We start from the raw sequence: 20,423 nt of genomic DNA, 5'->3' as shown, positions 1-20,423 counted from the left end.
GCCAAGGTAGAGATGAGGCTGCAGCTAGAGGAAGGGTTCTCTGAACCACCTGCCCTCCTGCCTGGGTCCCCCCAGTTCACAGGTGTATTTAATTCACCTGTCGTCAGTGAATGTTGGTGGAGCACCTCTGCCACATCGAGCACTGGCCTAGCTGCAGGGACACAGAGATGGAAACCATGTGGCCTCGGACCCTTCAGCTACTCACAATCTATTGAAAGAGGGGGAGTGTTTGGGGCATGATTAGAGCTATAGTTTAAGGATGGATAGACCAGGTTAGGAGTGCAGGGAAGAGGAAATTCATGGAAGGGATACAGAAACAGAGCTGGAAATGTACAAAGGGTGAGGATATTTGATGCTTAAGAATTTTTAATAAATTATTCCCTTCTTTTGTTTCTTTGAATACAAAAGAAACCTTTACAAAATTTTAAAAATAAATATTATAGGCCACACTCTGATCATTACAAATGACATTAAAATAAATGATAAAGAGATAGCCCTGGCCAGATGTGGTGGCTCATGCCTGTAATCCCAGCACTTTGGGAGGCCGAGAAAGGTGGATCACTTGAGCTCAGGACTTCCAGACGAGCCTGGCCAACATGGAGAAACCCCATCTCTACCAAAAATACAAAAAATCGGCCAGATGTGGGGGCGCGCACCTGTGGTCCCAGCTACTCGGGAGGCTGAGGTGGGAGCTCTCATTTGAGCCCGGGAAACAAAGGTAGTAAGCTGAGATCGCATGCCACTGCACTCCAGCCTGAGTGACAGAGTGAGACTCTGTCTCAATAAATACATAAATAAATAAAATAAAAGATAGCCCTGCTAGGAATGCTCTGTGTCTTGATTGGGATGATGTTTACTTGAGTAGACACATTTGTCAAAACGCATTGAATGGGACCCAGAGAACAGTGCCTTTTATTGGGGAAGGAATTCTCTCCCAGATAACTCCCAGATCAAAGCAGAAACCAAAACTAGAATGATGGTTTCTAGAAAACAACAAGAATAGTTTACATCAGCATCTGAGGGACTCGGCTAGCGCCGTACTCAGAAGAAAATTTATAGTCTTAAATGCTTGTATTGCTCCAGAGTTTCAAAAGGGTGATTGTAAAAGTACTGAGTTCTTAAAAAATAGGAAAAAACAAAAAACAAAACAAAACAAAAACAAAATAAGCCAATATAAAATAGAGAGAGGAAATTAAAGATAAGAACCAACATTGAATATGCACAGGGTGTGGACGGTGAGTTTTTGGGGGAGTTAGTGATGGGAGCACGCCGCTTTGGAAGTGCATTTTTCCATTTCAGGAGCTGGAGGGTTTTTATGCAGTAGAGTGACCGTGCGTGGAGCTGGATGGAGAAAGACTGTGGAGGCCACAGGATGGAAAGCTGACTGGGGAAGATCGATAGTCACTGTCTGCCTGGTATGTTCTTGTTCTCTTCCTGGGCTCTAAGATTTCTTTCTTTCTTTCTTTTTTTTTTTTTTTTTCCACAGAGCCTCTCTCTGTCACCCAGGCTGGAGCGCAATGGCATGATCTCGGCTCACTGCAACCTCCGCCTCCTGGGTTCAAGCAATTCTCCCGTCTCAGCCTCCTGTGTAGCTTGGACTACAGGCACATGCCACTACTTCCAGCTAATTTTTGTATCCTTAGTAGAGACAGGGTTTTGCCATATTGGCCAGGCTGGTCTTGAACTCCTGACCTCATGTGATCCACTTGCCTCAGCCTCCCTAAGTGCTAGGATTACAGGTGTGAGCCACCACACCAGTCCAAGATTTCTTTTCCTTCTCTAAACCATTACAGGGGGTCTAGATGCTAGCTGTGCCCTGCCTCTGGGTTATGCAGCCCAGAAATGAAATTTCAAGAGAGTGGGTTCATTTGTGCCAAGTCACATCTTCACCAAAGAAATCTGGGCTCTGATGGGGTCTGTGATGGACTTGTACATGTGCCATCTGGGGGATGGAGGGTGGGGTGGTGGCCAGGATGGGCCTGTCTGGGAAAGAGGCTTCCCTGAGCCAAGACAGTGGGGGCCACAGGGAACTCTGGGATGGGAGGGTCAGCCCAGCCAGGGTCCTTGGGGGATCTGGAGGGGACGTGACAAAGCAGGAGGGTAGGAGGGGAGCCAGGAGTGGGAAGCCGGGGAAGCAGCAGAGGCTGGAGTAAATCCCATGGGAAAGAACCAGGAATGAGTGGTTCCTGAGGGAGTGGCTCAAACACCCTCGCAGGGGGGTGGCTCACCTTTTAAGAATGCCTTGCTCAGGCCGGGCATGGTGTCTCATGCCTGCAATGCCAGAACTTTGGGAGGACAAGTGAGACGAGGTTGGTTGCAGCGAGCCGAGATCGTGCCATTGCACTCCAGCCTGGGCAACAGAGCGAGACTCCATCTCAAAAACAAAACAAAACAAAAAATGCCTTGCTCTTTGTCAATCAAAATTCCACCGGGAGTAAAAAATATTGAATGATAGCATACATAAGAAAAGTGCCCAGGCCAGGAGCGGTGGTTCACACCTGTAATCCCAGCACTTTGGGGGACCAAGGTGGGTCGATTACTTGAGGTCAGGAGTTTGAGACTAGCCTGGGCAACATAGTGAGATCTCATCTCTATTAAAAAAAAAAAAAAAAAAGGAAGAAGGAGGAGGAGGAGGAAGAGGAGGAGGAGGAGGAGGAAGAGGGAGGAGAAGAAGAGGAGGAAGAGGAAGAAAAGAAACGTGTCCAGATCATAAGAGTACATTTCAATTAATCCTCATCAGGTACACGCACCTGTGCCCAGACCCTAGATAAAGGAACAGCAATCCCACTACACAGAGTCCAACTGAATGCCTCTCAGAAGGCCACATTCTCCTCTTCAGTGTTGGGGAAATTGGATCCAAAATAGCCTTGGGTCTCTTTCAGTTGTTTGAGTATTCTATGGGCAGATTTTTATGTATTGGACTTCTTGAAATGGGACTTACCTGTGTTTAATTTGTCTTGATTTCACCCCACTGGGTAACAAATACAATGGACCCTTGAACAACACAGGTTAGAACTGCCAGAGACCACGTATATGCAGATTTTCTTCTGCCTCTGCCACCCCGAGACAGTAAGACCAACCCCTCCTCTTCCTCCTCCTACTCCTCAGCCTACTCAATGTGAAGAAGGATGAAGACCTTTATGATGACCCATTTCCACTTAGTGAAGAGTAAATGTATACTCCCTTCCGTACGATTTTCTTAATAACATTTTCTTTGCTCTAGCCAACTTTATTGTAGGAATACAGTATATGATACATTTAACATACGAAAACTGTTTATGTTATCAGTAAGGCTTCTGGTCAACAGTAGGCTATCAGTTGTTAAGTTTTTGCAGAGTCAAAAGTTATATGTGGATTTTCGACTGCGTGGGATTTGGTGCCAACTCCCACATTGTTCCAAATGACAGAATGTAATGCCAGACATCTGGAAAAGACTGATATATTTTTCTGACCACCAGAAGAAAATCCACCCAGGGAATCGGTCAGCGGAGGCAGGCACTCAGGTTTCACGGAGCCATGAGTTGGAGGTATTCTGCCAGCTTGGGTGATGAGGAGCTCACAGGTCCCAGGAAGGTGACAGTAGCCTGGTGGGGGGAGCTGCTTCCTTGAAAACTCTGAATGGGCTGGGACCTGTGGAGAGCAACCAGCGAGGGCTCAAGGGACGAGTCTGAGCTGGTTTTTAAAGTTTATCTGTGTTAGAGAAACTGCCACTCTAACACCAAGAATAAATCAGCTCCATTTCCCATCACCTCGGTTGCTTCTTTTTCCCATCTCTTCCTCTCTGTAAATTTTGTCTCAGTAAGAAAAATGTATTATGGTTTCTGAAGGCAACAGCTTCCCCCTCTTCCCTTGTGAACAGTCAGGCAAAGAATGAATTTAGATTTTTTTGTAGTGTCAATGCTTCTCTCATTAAATTACTCCCACCATCTCTTGTCTCTCCTGGTAAGTGAATTTAATGATCTCTTGCTCCTTATTCTCTTGAAAACTGCCTCATGTGCTTCTGGCTTGGGCAATCTTAAGGCTTTGGGCAGCTTTTGGTTTCCTGACTGTAGCCTGCACTCCAGACCTCATCCCCAGCCCATCCCCATCCTCATCTCCACCCAGTGCTTCCCATCTTCCCACATTCCTCTTCTCATCCCCTGTTCTCTCTGCATTTATTTGCTCACTGACATTCCTGTATTTTCTACTTCTACTGAAATCCTGACTGTATCCAGTCATGCTTTTTTGATTTTTTAAAAACACTGAAATGTCTGTAATTCCAACACTTTGGGGGGCCAAGGTGGGTGGATCGCTCGAGCCCAGGAGTTTGAGACAAGCCCGGGCAACATGGCAAGGCCCTATCTCTACAAAAAATACAAAAATTAGCCAGGTGTGGTGGCATGCGCCTGTATTCACAGCTACTCAGGAGAGCGAGGCAAGAGGATCACTTGAGCCCGGGAGGTTGAGGCTGCAGTGAGCCTTGATCACATCACTGCATTCAGCCTGGGTAACAGAGAGAGAGCCTGTCTTAAAGACAAACAAACAACCGTGAAATGTTGGCTAGATGTGGTGGCTTACACCTGCAATCCCAGCACTTTGAGAGGCCGAGGTGGGCAGATCACTTGAGGCCACGAGTTGAAGACCAGCCTGGCCAACATAATGAAATCCCGTCGCTACTAAAATTACAAAAATTAGCTGGGTGTGGTGGCGGGCGCCTGTAATCCCAGCTACTCGCGGAGACTGAGGCACGATTATTGCTTGCACCTGGGAGGCTGAGGTTGCAGTGAGCTGAGATCGTGCCACTGCACTCCAGCCTGGGCAACAGAGTGAGACTTCGTCTCAAAACACACACACACACACACACACACACACACACACACACACCCTTGAAATATGACGATGACCGTTGTGTCCTTATCAACAGCCATTGCTTGCCGGCTTTTGTTAGTCGCGGTGGGAGGGTGGGCAGCCGGAAGTATTGGGAATTCCTCTGGCCTGTGCATTTTGAATGATGAATACAAAACTGCTCAATTCACCAAAAACAATCACGTAAGAAAGGAACGTTTCACTTCTTCATATGAGCCCCTGATTACATGTGATGCAGGTAACGATTACATATGCCCCCTTAACAGTTTGGAAAATTCTAGTGAAGAGAGGAGTTTAAGTCCCTTCACACTGAACTGAAACAATTAATTCTCTATAAAAATCTCCACACGATGGATCATGTTGCATTTCAAACCTCTACAGACTGTCTCATATAAATGTCTCTTTTTTTTGAGACAGAGTCTCGCTTTGTCACCCAGGCTGGAGTGCAATGGTGCAATCTTGGCTCGCTGCAACTTCTGCATCCCAGGACCTGCAGAGGTTCTGGTCTCAGAGTTCATGCCCTGTAGCTGCCGTGTGTCCAGCAGCTGGCGGGGCGAGAGGGTTGAGGTGGGGGGCGTCACTCCCACAGACACACAGCACCCAGCAGAACCCTGGCCTAAAGCCACGCAGCTCTGGGGTCTCCCAAGCCCTCCTGGGAGCAGGCCTTGGGGGACAGCTGTGGGGGACAGGGACTCCCAATGTACAAAACAGGCCATGAGCTGGGCAAGCTGCTCCTTCCCATAACCTCAGACCTTTCTTCTGACCCACTCAAGACCAGCTCCTGGGAGTTTGCAGACAATCCTGGCCCAGAGAAGCAGGCAGATGCGGCTGTTGGTAGCACTAATATGGGTTGTGAATATCATCCTGAGGTTATTACTTCGCTTCCGTCACCCGCCAGTACACTCGATCCTGCACGTGTCCCCTCACTTCATGCTCACGGGGTTTGCATGATGGGACGAGTGCTCCCAGCAGGTGATGAGGGTGATAAATGGCACCGGACATTCCTGAAGCACCTGTTGGCGCCCAGGGCGGGGCTCAGTGCTCCATTTGAGTCTGGAGACTTTACTCTGCAATAGCAGCTGTGTGACCACCGGTAAGTAGTTTAACCTTTCTGTGCCTCTTCTTTCTCAATTCTAAAGGAGGATAATAAAGTCCCTGCCCTCAAGCAATCAAAGATGTGTAAGAAGGGCCTGGCACATGGCAGGCAGGCAGTATACATGTTTGAGATTAACCCTGCTATACAGATGAGGAAACTGAGGCTCAGAGGCACTGGCCTGGCAGGAAGTGGGACCTGCACCCAGGCTCATCTGATGCTGAGTGCTTTGGCCTCCTTCCCTTATGGCTGCTTCCCACTGCACACTGGGACAGATGCTGGAGGGGCAAACCCCAAATACCCTCCCTAACCAGAAACCGAAATACCAAAATCCACCAGATCCCAGCCCTTATGGCTGCCTTCAGAAGGGACAGAGCAGAGGGCCACCCCCTCGCACACACACAGGGGCCGACCATCCAAGGACCCCAATCACCTGGCTGAGAGCACCCCTGCTCCCACGGGGACACTGACCGCTCCTAGTGCCCGGCATTCAGGCCTCGAGCCACCCACTCTGCACAGCACGGGGCCTCCTTGGAACGCGTCCCTCCCCAGGGGCCGTTTCTCTGAGGGATGGCACTGCTGCTGTGGGGAGGACCCCTCCTCCCTCCTTCACGACGACCTGCCCTCACCTGGCTCATCTCTTGGTAGACATTGTCCCACACATCTCTGTCATTTGCGTGCCACAATGGTGACAATCTTCCTGGCCATGCTTGTGACAGGGCCTTTTAGTTTCTGACTGACACATTCCAGCCCGGTTTCAACTGCTTTTACTTACAAAGGCAGGTTTCCCTTCCCAGCCTCACATGGGGGTGGTCTCAGTGGAGTTCAAGATGATGAGTTCATGTCCTTTGTAGGGACATGGATGAAACTGGAAAACATCATTCTCAGTAAACTATCGCAAGGACAAAAAACCAAACACCGCATGTTCTCACTCATAGGTGGGAATTGAACAATGAGAACTCATGGACACAGGAAGGGGAACATCACACTCCGGGGACTGTTGTGGGGTGGGGGGAGGGGGGAGGGACAGCATTAGGAGATATACCTAATGCTAAATGATGAGTTATTGGGTGCAGCAAACCAACATGGCACATGGATACATATGTAACAAACCTGCACATTGTGCACATGGACCCTAAAACCCAAAGTATAAAAATAAAATAAAATAAAAAAAGAGGCTGTATGCTGGGAGGAGAGGCAGCAAAGAACACCAGCCCACCCCAAGCAGGAGGTGGCAGGGTCCATCCGGCCGTCTGGAGACAGTCGAGGCCCTCAGCCACTGCAGTTCTCCCACCTGAGCCTGGGCCCCCACCCCCACTCCACACTGGGACAGATGCTGCAGGCGCAAACCCCAAATACTCTCCCGAACCAGAAACCAAAATACCGAAATCCACCAGATCCCAGCCCGGCCTGGCCAGATAGTCTGACTTCCCAATGAAGTTGAAAACACAGATTTTTAGAATTAAATGTAAATGTTGGCAACTAATTCAAATTCAATTGTGTGGTTTTTTTGTTTTTTTGTTTTTTTGCATGGAGGGCTTTCTGGTGAAAACCAGACCCCACCTGGGAGCAGGCCCCGGGGGGACAGCTGTGGGAGAAGGGGGCCCCTCCCCCGCAAGTGCAAAGAACAGGCCAGGAGCTGGGCACAGATGCCTCTTCCCAAGCCCACCTGGGAGTGAAAACCGGAAAACATGCTAGACAAATTCTGAAAGAGCTGTAACACCTTATATTATTTTAAAAGTCTGCAGGTTGAGTTTATCCCAGACCCTTTATGCTTTTTCCTTCTGATTGGTGAGGCCTCAGCTCAAATGTCACCTCCTCAGAGAGGCCCTCCCCCATGGCCCTATTTAAGTTGCCCCCACCAGAGTCTCAGCGACACACACCCTTCATTTCTTTCTTGGCGCTGACCCCTACCTGCAAGTGCCTCGTCATTTGCGGTTGGCATCTGCACTGTCCGTCTCCACCAGCACTTAGGCTCCGTGAGGACAGAGGCACATTGCCTCGTGCCCTGGTGAATCCCAAATCCCCGCCCTGAGCGCAGTGCCTGGCACAGAACAGACACAGGCAATGAGTGCTGCTGAAATTTCCCCATGGAGCCAGTGGTGATCTGTCCAGGCTCTACAGCCCTCCCGCTAAACGTGTTCAGAGACGGGGACACTGGGGCCATCCTCCTTGCTCTACTCCTGGTGAAGAGCCTTCAGACCCATCGGATGGGCTTGTCCATATCACCTTCTCAGGTGAGCCTCATACGTAAGCAGGTTCAGTGGGTGAACCAAGCCTACGTCTTTAACCCACGTGATAACCACACAGTACCAGGTTTCTACCATCAAATCTTTTCTATCCTCAGTCCTGCTGTGGGAATTCAGACTCACCCAGAATTCACTTTCACAGACTCAGAAGAGAATGTGATGCCAGATTGTTCTGAAATGTTTGGTTTTAAAGCAACATCAAATGATTACATTTGTGATCTGAAATCATTTGATTGTGTCATGCCAAGCCAAATGTCCTTCCAAATTATTTTCTTTAAATTCTCCCCAGAACGAGGAGCAGTATTGTTTCCAATGAAAAGACTGCCCCTTTTATCAAAGCCATGAGCTTTATCTGCTGTTTTGAATATAACACTGGCTTAGTGAAACGGACTGTGAATAGCAGGTCTTCTTTGTGCATTTTATCCTTCCAAATGTGCTAGTTGGAATAAAGAAGTGAAAAGTTTAAAAATCCTCTCTTGTAAATGTTTAGAAATTGCACTAGAGTTATTTCTTGCTCTTTGAGGGGAGAGGTCATCCTGCAAATGTACAGTCACACCTGTTCGGCTCCCCCAGGTTCTGAATGTCTCTAGACCCCTACTTCACCCCGACCTTGGCAGGTCAGACTCTGTGAAGGACGCTCACTGTCTGTGCGACCTCACACCAGGTACAGGGACCGGGGGAAAGAGGCACATCTGGCTTGTGGGACAGTCCTGCAAGGCCACTTTTCTGGTAGAGAAGTGACACCTGCAAAGGAATCTCTCATTTCTCCCAGCTCCAGTCAGTTTCAACAAGAGGTGGGGTTTTCTTTCCTCTCAATTATTATAGATTTCTTTGCTAATAATCAAAGTCATAACTCATTTTGAAAGTTTTGAAAAATAGAAGAAAACAAGATTTTAAATCACAAGTGATTCCAACACCAAAGATGAGCAGCATTCGCATTTCTCTATGTAGTGCTCCTGTTAGACATACACACATATTATCACACTTACACACTTACGCACTTTTGCTTCATTAAAATAGAATAAAGCTTTATGGGCCAGGTGCAGTGGTTCATGCCTGTAATCCCAGCACTGTGGCAGTCCAAGACAGGCGGATCACTGAAGGTCAGGAGTTTCAGACCAGCTTGGACAACATGGTGAAACCCCAGCTCCACTAAAAATACGAAAATTAGCTGGGTGTGGTGCATGTGCCTGTAATCTCAGCTAATTGGGAGGCTGAGGCAGGAGAATTGTTTGAACCCAGAAGGCAGAGGTTGCAGTGAGCCAAGATCTCACCATTGCACTCCAGCCTGGGCAACGGAGTGAGACTCTGTCTCAAAAAAAAAAAAAAAAAAAGAAGACCTTTGTTTACACTAAGCAATATTTTTGTGTCCATATTTACATATAGATAACAACAGATCACTATCATTTTTGGTATGGGCGTATGTAGATATAAGTATTACATGAATTTTCTACTTTTTATCCAGTTATGGTTTTATCACCCATCAGTGATTTAACTTCAGTCAAGACAGAAGTTTATCTCATAAAAACCAAGACTGGGCCCAGCACAGGGGCTCACACCGGTAATCCCAGCACTTTGGGAGGCTGAGGCCAGTGGATCACTTGAGGTCATGAGTTCGAGACTAGCCTGGTCGGCATGGTGAAACCCTGTCTCCACTAGCTGAACATGGTGGCACGCACCTGTAATCCCAGGTACTCGGGAAGCTGAGGCATGAGAATCACTTGAACCCGGGAGGTGGAGGTTGCAATGAGCTGAGATCACGCCATTGCACTCTACCCTGGGCCTCAAAAAAGAAAAAAGGAAAAACAAAACTGGAGGTTGTCACTTTAGGGTGGCGTTAGGGACTTTCATTTCCTTACAGAGGACATTCTGCTATCCGCAGGGTAGAAGCCTAATCCTCAAGGTTCAAGGTGACAAGAATAGCTCCAACCATCATATGCTTATTCCAGGAAGCAGGTCAAAGGACGGAACAACTAAGAAATGACACTAAAGATATGTGTCCGTCCATCTGCGTTGCTATAAACGAATACCTGAGGCTGGGTTATTTAGAGAAGAGAGGTTTAATTAGCTCACAGTTCTGCAGGCTGTACAAGCATGGCACTAGCATCTGCTCCTGGGGAGGCCTCAGGAAGCTTTCAATCATGGCAGAAGGTGAAAGGGAAACAGGTACATCACATGGCGAGAGAAAGAGCAAGAGAGGGAGGAGGATATGCCAGGCCCTTTAAACAACCAGATCTCCCATAAACTCAGAGCAAGAAACATCATTGCCATTGGGATGGCACCAAGCTATTGTGAGAAGGATCTGCCCACATCACCAAAACACCTCCCACCAGGCCCCACCTCCAACATCAGGGATCACATTTCAACATGAGATTTGGAGAGGACCAACATCCAAACCATATCGAGAAGTTATAAAAGGGGGTCTCCAAAAATACCACCCAATACTTTTATTGCCTCCCATTGGCCAGAACCTGGTCACATGGACACAACTCACTGCAAGGAAGCCTGGGAAAATGTAGCACATGCCCACCCACTAGGAGAGGGGAGCACTGGTGCCAGGGTGTGGGACCACCAGTGAGCATTTATGCTTCCTACTTCTTTCTTCTTATAAAGATCTTTAAAAATTAATCTTTGCATATATTTCTGACCATTTCCTAGGGATAAATGCCTATAAATAAAATATGGGACCAAAAGTTATGCACTTTCATTGGGCAGTTGCCAAATTGCCCTCCAGAAAGCTTGTACCAATGACCTCACCCAAGAGGTGGGGTTCTATTTCATGAAATGTTTCTCCACCCCACATTTCCTTTTAATCCACACCCTTTGGCCTTTATTAGGCTTACACATCTCTTCAGAATCCTTGCTACCTACATCATAATCTTGGGATTTAATACATGTTTTTCATTCAGGTTATTGTTAATATCAGATTTATCTGACTATGCGTGAACCCAGCCACAGATTTAGGGAAAGAGATGTATCTTTCAGCGCTGAAGAGAATCAAAATTAATAATCCTCAGAGACTTTGAAACTGAAGTGGGCAGGGAAGGGTGGAAAGAACAGATCTCATTCTATGAAGAGCATGGAGGGATTTTCACAGAGCATGTAGTGCTGAGTACAGCAGACCAGGCATCCAGGGACACCCAGAGATCAGCCTTTCCTCAACAGAAGAGGACTAAGCACCGCACAGAGCTGCAGAAAGGGAATCCCAGACAGGGGTAACCGTAGATGCAAAGGCCCCACGGCAGGCACCAACTTGTCCAGGTTTGCCCAGAACTTTCCCAGTTTTAACACTAGAAATCCCATGTCCCAGGAAACTTCTGAGTCTCAGCCAAGCTGGGATGATTTGCCTGGAACTGCCCCTGTTATAAAACTGAGAGGTCTGTGCCCCAAGACCTCTGTCAGTCCTGAGCAAGCTGAGGCAGTGGGTCTCCCTAGACTGCAGCAACATGCATGATGGTGGGAAGAGTCACTGACTCTCTTTCATGTCCTCTCTCCCCTCAACCTCAGGAGTCACCCAGGTGGGCACTGGAATCTGGGATGAAAACTTCCCAGCACCCCTTGCAGCAAGCAGTGGCCACGTGACCAGGCAGTGGCCAATGCACATGAGGCAAGTGCACAGCAACTGCCTTTAGAGGAAGGAAGATTTGTGTCCTCTTGTTCTCTTCTCCCCTCCCTGCTGGCTGGCAGTAGATAGGATGGACACTGTGGGGGAAGCTACACCCTAAGAAAGTCAGAGCAGCAAGATGGAAGTAGCCTAAGACCCTGAAAAATGCACAGAGAAGGATCACCCGACTGGCTTGGACTTTCATGTGAAAGGAATGAAACTTTCTTAATAAAGCTACCATGATTCAGGGTCCTTGTCACATTCACTGAGGCTGTAACATAATTGTTAGAAAGAACAGGAGCAGGAGGGGAGACGGAGTCGGAGAGGCAGGCGGAGGTCAGATCACATCGGGCCTGTAGGCCAAGGCAGAGGAAGAAACAGGCGACATAGGACTCAAGGACCACACCTGCTCCCAGGCGAAGGGAGTTTGCTGTGGGTGCCCCTCCCTGTCTGTGTGTCTAGTGTGTGGATATTCTTTATACCTTGCCCATATTGTACAAATACTTCTTTCTATTCAATATTCAGAAAGCATTGCATTAAATAGCAAGATGGCAGACGAACATCAGGAAGGAACATTAGGAACATCCATGGTGTTCCATCCAGGAACCTTCACCATGGAAACCCTTGTGTTCATGGGCCTGGTCTCAAGACACAGTCAGCTGTTGGGGATCAGAGGCCGCACTCATCGTAGCAGAGAGGCAGGACCAACTGGGACAGGGTCCTTCTGTGACACCTACTGCATCACCGGGCTCTGTGAAGTGACTCAGCTGCCAGAACTCACACAGTATCATTCTACACCAAAGCCTCACGGGAAAAATGGTAAGTTCTCAGTTTCTCCATTAACAGCAACTCTCAGATTAATCTCTGTCCTCCCTCGCTTCTCCATGAAACAACTTTTTATGGCTTTGCTTGGGTCTATTTTTCCATTTATTTTTTATTTTACTAACTGATTGAAAGATATATACAGTGTGTGTGTATGATTTTGTCTCTGTCAGCCAGGATAATCATGGTTTAATTCCCATTACTATTATTACCAACACCCTTTAGTTTTTTTAAGCTTTTCAATTCCTGAGGGTATTAATCAGGATCTTTCTGTCTCGTGAGACAGAAAACAAATCCAAACTGTGTAAGAGGAAAAAGAATGCACTCATCACTAGCATTGAGAAGTTCCCATGCTTAGCTTGCTTGGGGTACAGCTACATCTACCGTTTCCGGAGTCATCCTGTAACTCTCTCTCTCTACTTCCCCAGCTTTGGCTCCATGTTTAGCTCCACGACCCTCAGGCTTAAACAGCAGTACTGGCTCCTCCCCAGCTCTCCAGCTCCCTGACCCTCAAACTCCAACTCCAGCACCAACTCCGCCCCGGGTCTCCAGCTCCACAATCCTCAAACTACAACGGCAGCACCAGCTCGCCTGTGGATCTCCAGCTCAATGACTCTCAGACTTGGGAGGCAGCACCGGCTCCCCACCAAGGCTCCAGCTCTACAACCTTCAAACTACAACAGCAGCACCGGCTCCTCCCTAGGTCTCCAGCTACACGACCATCAAACTTGAACTGCAACACCAGCTCCTCTTCGGCCTCCAGCTCCACAATCCTCCAACAACAACAGCAACACCGGCTCCTCCTTGAATCTCCAGCTCAACAACTCTCAGTCTTGAGAGGCAGCACCGGCACCTCCCCAAGGCTCCAGCTCCATGACCCTGAGATTTGAACAGCGGTAGCACCGGCTCCTGTCCAGGTCTCCGGCTTCATGATCCTTAAACTAGACCAGCAGCACCGCCGCCTCCCTGTGTTTCCACCTCCACGACCCTAAGACATGAATGGCAGGACCGGGTTCCCCCCAGGGCTCCAGCTCCAAGACCCACAGATTTAAACGGCAGCACCGGCTCTTCCTGCGATCTCCAGCTCCACAGCCCTCAAACCAGATCAGTAGCACCAGCTCCTCTCTGGGTCTCCAGCTCCACAATCCTCAGACATGAACAGCAGCACCGGCTCCTCCTTGGGTCTCCAGCTCCACAACCCGCAAAGTAGAAAAGCATCACTGGCTCCTCCCCGAGTCTCCAGCTCCTCAAGTCTGAGGGTTGTAGAGCTGGAGACCCAGGGAGGAGTCAGTGCTGCTGTTCTAGTGCGAGGGTCGTGGAGCTGGAAGACCCCGGGAGGAGCTGCTGCTGCTGTCCTAGTTTGAAGGTCATGGAGCTGGAGACCCGGGGAGGAGCCATTTGAACAGCAGCACTGGCCCCTCCCCAGAGCTCAGGCTCCATGACCCTCAGACTTAAAAAGCCGTAGTATGGGCTACTCCCTGGGTCTCCAGCTCTACAACCCTCAGACATGAACAGCAGCAACACTGGCTCCTCCCCCATCACCCGTTCCAAGACCCTCAAACTACAACAGCAGTACTGGCCTCTCCCCAGGTCTCCAGATCCACGACCCTCTAAATAGCATGGCATCACCAGCTCCTCCCTTAGTCTCCAGCTCCCAAACCCTCAAACTTCAATTGACACAGCGGATCCTCCCCACAGTTAAACAGCAGCATGGGCTGTTCCCCAAAGTTCCAGATCCACGACCCTCTGACTTAAATGGCGGTAGCACCGGCTCCTGCCCAAGTCTCCAGTTCCACGACCCTCAAACTACAGAGGAGCACCGGCTCCTCCCCAGGTCTACAGCTCCACCACCCTCACACTACACACCAAGACTACCTCCTCCCCGCTCTCCAGCTACACGACCCTCAGACTTCAACAGCAGCAGCGGCTCCTCCTTGTACCTCAAGCCCTATGACCTCAGATTTGAACAACGGCACCACCAGCTCCTGCCTAGGGCTCTAGCTCCAGGAGCCACAGATTTAAACGGCAGCACCGGCCCTTCCCAGGATCTCCAGCGCCTCTACCCTTAAACTAGAACAGCAGCACCAGCTCCTCTCTGGGTCTCCAGCTCCACAACCCTCAGATATGACAGCACCCCCTGCTCTTCCTTGGGTCACCAGATTCACTCCACTTGGACGAGAACAGCAACACCAGTTCCACCCTGGATTTCCAGCTCAGTGACTCTCAGACTTCAAAGGAAGCACCGGCTCCTCCGTGCGTTTCCAGCTCCACGACACTCAAAACAACACAGCTCCTCCCTGGCTCTGCAGCTCCACGACGCTCAACCTAGAACCACATTGCTCCTCCCAGGGACTACAACTCCATGACGATCAAACTACACAACATCCCTCCTCCCGGGTCTGCAGCTCCACGACACTCACACTAGAAAAGACCTCTCCTCCCTGTGTCATCAGCTTCCTGACACTCGAACTACAACAATATTGCTCCTCCCTGGGTCTGCAGCTCCATGACCCTCAAACCAGATCAAGATCTCTCCTCCCTGGGTCGCCAGCTTCCTGACCCTCGAACTACAAAAACATTGCACCTCCTTGGGTCTGCAGCTCCACGACCCTCAAACTAAAATACGACCTCTCCTCCCTGGGTCTGCAGCTTCCAGTCCCTCACATAACAACATTGCTCCTCCCTGGGTCTGCAGCTCCATGACCCTCAAACTAGAACAAGACCTCTGCTCCCTGGGTCGCCAGCTTCCGGACCCTCGAACTACAACAACATTGCTCCTGCCTGGGTCTGCAGCTCCACCACCCTCACCCTAGAACAGCAGCACCAGCTCCTTCCTGGACCTCCAGCTCAATGACTCTCAGACTTCAAAGGCAGCACTGGCTCCATCCCCAGGCTCCAGCTCCAAAACCCTCAGATTTGAGCAGCGGCAGCACCAGCTCCTTTCTGGGTCTTCTGTTTCATGATCCTTAAATTAGAACAGCAGCACCATCTTCTCCCTGGGTCTCCAGCTCCACGAAACTCAAGCTGCAACAGCAGCACTGGCTCCTCTGGGATCTTCAACTCCGTGACCCTAAGGCATCAGTGGTACCACCGGCTCCTCCCCTGGGCTGCAGCTCCAGGACCCTCAAAGTTGAACAAAAACACCAGCTCCTCCCCAGGCCTCCAGCTCCTTGACCCTCATAAACAATCCCTTCTTATGAAATGTAGCAGTCAGGAAAACTGTAGAGGAAATAAATAAATAAATGTTTTCTTTCAAATTGATGTTTCTTTTCTGTTCACGCAAGTCTGGAAGCTTTGCTACTTTCCATCAACTTTGCAATCTACTTATATTCAATTGTAAGATGGAAATCCACCATTTGAAATGACTTTAAAACTTAGTAATTCTTTTTTACTATGATCTTATCTCACAGCTCTAGAAACAATCTTTCCCTTTGCCTGTGCAAAAGTCTTGTGAACATTCAAACCATGAATTTAGTTGGTTGAGATTCCTAGAATACACATTATCCCCAAATGTTCCTGCCCTCCTTAAAATCTTCTAACACGTTCCCCTCACCCGAGCATAAATGCCAGTTTCCATCCACAGCCCACAGTGCCCAGCATGGCCCTGCCCTCTGCCCTGTACTTATGGTCTCCCCTCTGCTGTTGCTTTCCTCCCAGACAGGCCTCTGTTACTTCCTCAAACCACACAGGCTCAGGCCTGACTCCGGGCCTTTGCCTCTGCTGTGCCCTCTGTGTGGAGTGCCTTTCCCCAGCTCCCCATCCTCCTCTCAACCCGCTCAGCTCCAGCCTGCTGGCCGCCCCTCAGGTCGATGAACACACGATGTCCTCCCCCCCTAGGCCTTTGCACATGCTCTTCTCTGTGCCCGAAACACTTCCCCCCTCACCAGCTGGGTTCACTTTTCTAATTTCCATTCATCCTTGGAGTCTCCACTGAAATATCGCCCCCTGCCCACCCCCATCGCTTAGACTTAACCTTGCTTAGGTTGAAAACCCCCGTCTCCTGACTCCAGGAAGCTAAATGCTATCCTGGCACTTGGAACTTTCCCACTGCAACGTTGTGCACACTCGTAATTATTCTATTAGTTTGGTGCAGAAGTCATCACAGTTTTTGCCATTAGTTTTAATGAACTGCAGCGCCGGCTCCTCCCTGCTTTTGATTGCCATTATCTTTAATGGCAAAAACCGGAATTATGGCTGCACCAACCTAATAGAATAATTTATATTCATTCACCCATCATCTGTCTTCCCCTCTAGAAAGTAAGCTCCATGAGAATAGGGACCAAATCTACTCCAATCACTCCACCTTCCTAGCACATTGTCAATAATCATTTACCAACTGACTGATAGAGAAATATCTTCATTGTTGCTGGGATGAGCCACATAACATGACACGCCCCTTTGAAAGTCAATGTCATCGACAGTTAGCATTTGCTTTTCACTCCTGCACCCGTGGCTTGGCTGGGCTTAGGCTGATCTAGTCTGGGCTTGACTCCAGGCTGAGGGTTGGAACCCTGCGTGCTCCACACGCCTCTCATCCTGCAGCCGGAGCCCAAGTTCCCTGGGGCACACTGGTCTCGTGGGAAAAATCAAGAGCATTAGAGGGCAGGCCTGGCAGTGCCAACACATTCCAGGCTTCTGCCTGTGCCGTGTCTACGAATATCTCATTGGCATAAGCAAGTCACCCAGCCACGAGCAATACCTATGGGATGGATAAGTCTATCCACCCTCCCTCGGGCCCTGGTAAGGATGTGGATGTGTCATACTCTTACAGGGGGAGTGAGATATTGAGGCCCAATATTAAATCACCTACAGCAAGATATGTCAGCCTCTGTGTCCCCACGCTGGAATCATGCTTCACCAGCGGGTTTACCTGAGCTGACTCCCCTTTGCAATGGTGCCTGCAGGTTTAGGCCAATGCTGTTCCCTGTGGAGGACAGAGAAGCCTCAGTTGGCCTCCGACTGTTGGCAAGAACAAGATATTAGGTTGGCGCAAAACAACCACAAGCCCCAGGTGGCCCGTGCCCAGTGAGACAGGAGAGGGGCAGGAAGAACTGTGGGGGCTCAGGGAGGCTCCCATCCCCAGCCCCTCCCCGCTTGCTCCCATCTCTGCTTTCTTGTTTTTCTTTTTTTTTTTTTTTTTTTCCTTGAGACAGGGTCTGACTCTGTCACCCAGGCCAGAGTGAAATGGCATGATCTTGGCTTACTCCAACCTCTGCCTCCCAGGCTCAAGCAATCCTCCCACCTCAGCCTCCCCAGTGGCTGAGACCACAGGCGCATGCCATCACACCCAGCTAACTTTTTTTTTTTTTTTTGTAGACACAGGATTTTGCCTTGCCCAGGCTGGTCTCAAGCTCCTGAGCTCAAGCAGTCTGCCCACCTCGACCTCCCAAAGGTTAGGGATTACAGACGTGAGTCACTGAGTCCAGCCTGCTTTATTTTGCTTTACAGTACCTGGAAACTTCTAATGTCCTAAGTACACGTGTATTTTCTTTCTTTTTTGTCTTCCCTAGAATAGGAGCTTAACGTGGGCAAGTATTTTTGTTTATCTCATTTATCACCCTATCCCCAGTGGCTAGAACAGTGTGTGGCACATGAATGGTGTGTTCTAAATAAATATTTTTAACAAATAAATAAATGAAATATCCAACAAGAGAAAGCTAGTATTTGGAACTCACCCATCAACAGAACCAAAAAGCCAAAGACCTTTAGCCTGTCCCTACCTCTGAATGTACCCAGCCCCCACAGGAACCAGCAGAGAAAAAACAGGAACAAAGGTGGCGGAAATGAGCGAGTGGCTCCCCCCACAACCTGACCGTAGCTCGTGTGTAGTGTCCCCAAGTTTCTGCTGGGCCAGCAATTGTGCCCCTTGTGCTGCTGTATCTTGGGGTGCCAGCATGGGGTCTCCACAGGGATAGAGACAGCATCTCTGCACCAACCAGTGGGCACACAGCTGTGTTTCAATACAAACACCAGGGCCAGCTGGACAACGCAGCCTGGGCCCAGCAGCTCTGATTTGCCTGAATCCCAGAGTTGGCATGGTGGGGTCATTCTCTCCAGCCAAACCAGAGAGCACGTCCTTGGGCAGGACGAGGAGTGCTCAGAGCAGGTGAATGCAGCTCTGCAGGGAATGACATCTCCTCCAAGAAGTGAGGGCCCTGAAATCAATCCAGGGACACTCTCTGAGCATCCCCAGGGGGCACACCTGGCCTCAGGGAGCAGGGAAATGTCAGCCATCAAGGACAGGTCTGTGCTCTGTGGATGGGCCAGGAAGAGGAGGTGCAGCAAAGGAATCATAATCGCAGAGGAGAAAACGGCCAGAGTCACAGCCTGGTTTGTCCCTTTCTCACCGGGTGCTGCCAGGAGTCCAGTCCCAGCCAGTGACTCCCGAGCACAGGTATCAAAATGGACTGAGACCCTCTAATCGCCTCCTGGTGTCTTGAGATAGCCTCCTACCCACCGGCCCCCACGGCGGGGCCCTGCACTGGCTTCTCCAAGAAGAAACTGGGAGGCTGAGGGGCTGACCTGCGGGGACACCTTTCACTCAAGCCTCGTGAATCTGTTGAATGTTTAACTTATCCTTAAAAAACATGCCTGTCTCTTTGCATGTCTAACACTCTGTAAGGAGCATGTGTTACTTTGCTAAAGAAGGAAAACATCTCTCCAGACCACCTGTGTGTTTAGCAAACACCAATTCCCAGCCCAGAGCAGATTTGCTGCTGCAAAAAGCAAAAGCTCAAAACCCACGTGGAGCCTTCAGAGGCCGCCTGGCCCCCAGCTCACCCTTCGGAATTCACTGATGGGTGTGCTTGGGGCTGTTTCTTCTTGGTGTCTGGTGTCAGGAAAGAGAAGACATAGGGACACCATTTGGGGGTTTAATCCCATCAGACCCAATCCTTGGTTCTCTGTGCCCCTTACATTACCCGCATTGAGACGCCGCTGGGGCTGAATGAACCACGAGCTGCTGCTCTGAGCAGGGAGTCGAACCCACCCTTGATCAGATGGTTGAAGCCGCACACACCCTCTAGGGCCCTGCATGGGGATGGGGAGTCACCACTTGGTTTTATCTCACAGCAAGGATGACCCCTCACTGGGCACCCCAGCTCAGACCTCAAGGGAAACAGGCCGGAGGAAAGATGGGTGGAAGGACGGGGCCCCTGGTGGGAGGACTCACAGGGCAAGAGACCCCACCCACTGGGGCGATTCACACTTAGGGTCTTTGGGGCCCTTGAAGGAAACCGTTGGTTCACAGTGAACACAGACAGGTCCAGCTATTCAGGGTCACAATTATCTGCAGCAGGGACAACCACACACTCCCAAAAGATGAATTCGGTAAGGCAGAAACTTAAGCTCAAGATGAATTTTTATTGAAAATGATTTCTGTAATCATGTTTTATTTACCTGCATTTACAGATTAAAGTTTCAATATGGCACCTTAATTCCTTAACAAAGAGAAAGAATGCATATCTTGTGGTAATGGGGACCAGCAGCTCCATGAATCAAAGCTTTCTGTGGCTCGATCTAGTTCAGGGTCTGAGTGACACATTTAATGTGCCTGTAAAAGCCTCTGGTAAACAGGGAGCAGCGTTAGAGCCAGCAGAGCCCAAGGGCTTGCGGGAGCTGATGGAGATTTAAGGGAGCAGGTTTGAACTCCTCGTGAGGCAGAATGAGAGGAAGGCTCTCCCCATCTCCTGAGTGTCAGGCTGGACTCAAAGGGGAGAGAAAATTGTTTAAATGAAACAAAACACTGTCGTTGGAATAAAATGCGACAATTCTCTTCCCTTTCCTTTATTTTCTTTTTTCTTTTTTTTTT

The 20,423-nt window shown here is 49.4% G+C and overlaps 2 long non-coding RNA genes and 1 pseudogene across 3 annotated transcripts; 1 reads left to right on the top strand and 2 right to left on the bottom strand.

The window, feature by feature from the left end:
• Positions 1–3,425: 3,425 nt before the first annotated feature.
• LOC129474457 (uncharacterized) lies at positions 3,426–12,353 on the bottom strand. Its single transcript, XR_008654541.2, has 3 exons — positions 12,198–12,353; positions 7,853–7,982; positions 3,426–3,630 (listed from the first exon to the last, which is right to left on the bottom strand). It is a non-coding gene; the product is annotated as an uncharacterized lncRNA (long non-coding RNA).
• Positions 7,598–7,663, bottom strand: LOC129474935 (uncharacterized; annotated as a pseudogene).
• A 91-nt stretch (positions 12,354–12,444) lies between the features above and the next one.
• On the top strand, positions 12,445–14,541 carry LOC134735923 (uncharacterized). 2 transcript variants are annotated; one of them, XR_010119529.1, is made up of 3 exons: positions 12,445–12,610; positions 13,060–13,530; positions 14,312–14,541. It is a non-coding gene; the product is annotated as an uncharacterized lncRNA (long non-coding RNA). The 2 variants fall into 2 exon arrangements; XR_010119528.1 differs by having other exon boundaries at positions 12,446–12,610; positions 14,204–14,541.
• The last annotated feature ends 5,882 nt before the right edge of the window (positions 14,542–20,423 follow it).

Source organism: Symphalangus syndactylus, chromosome 24, assembly GCF_028878055.3.
Source record: "Symphalangus syndactylus isolate Jambi chromosome 24, NHGRI_mSymSyn1-v2.1_pri, whole genome shotgun sequence".
NCBI classification, from domain to species: domain Eukaryota; kingdom Metazoa; phylum Chordata; class Mammalia; order Primates; family Hylobatidae; genus Symphalangus; species Symphalangus syndactylus.
This window is presented reverse-complemented; position numbering and strand designations above follow the sequence as displayed.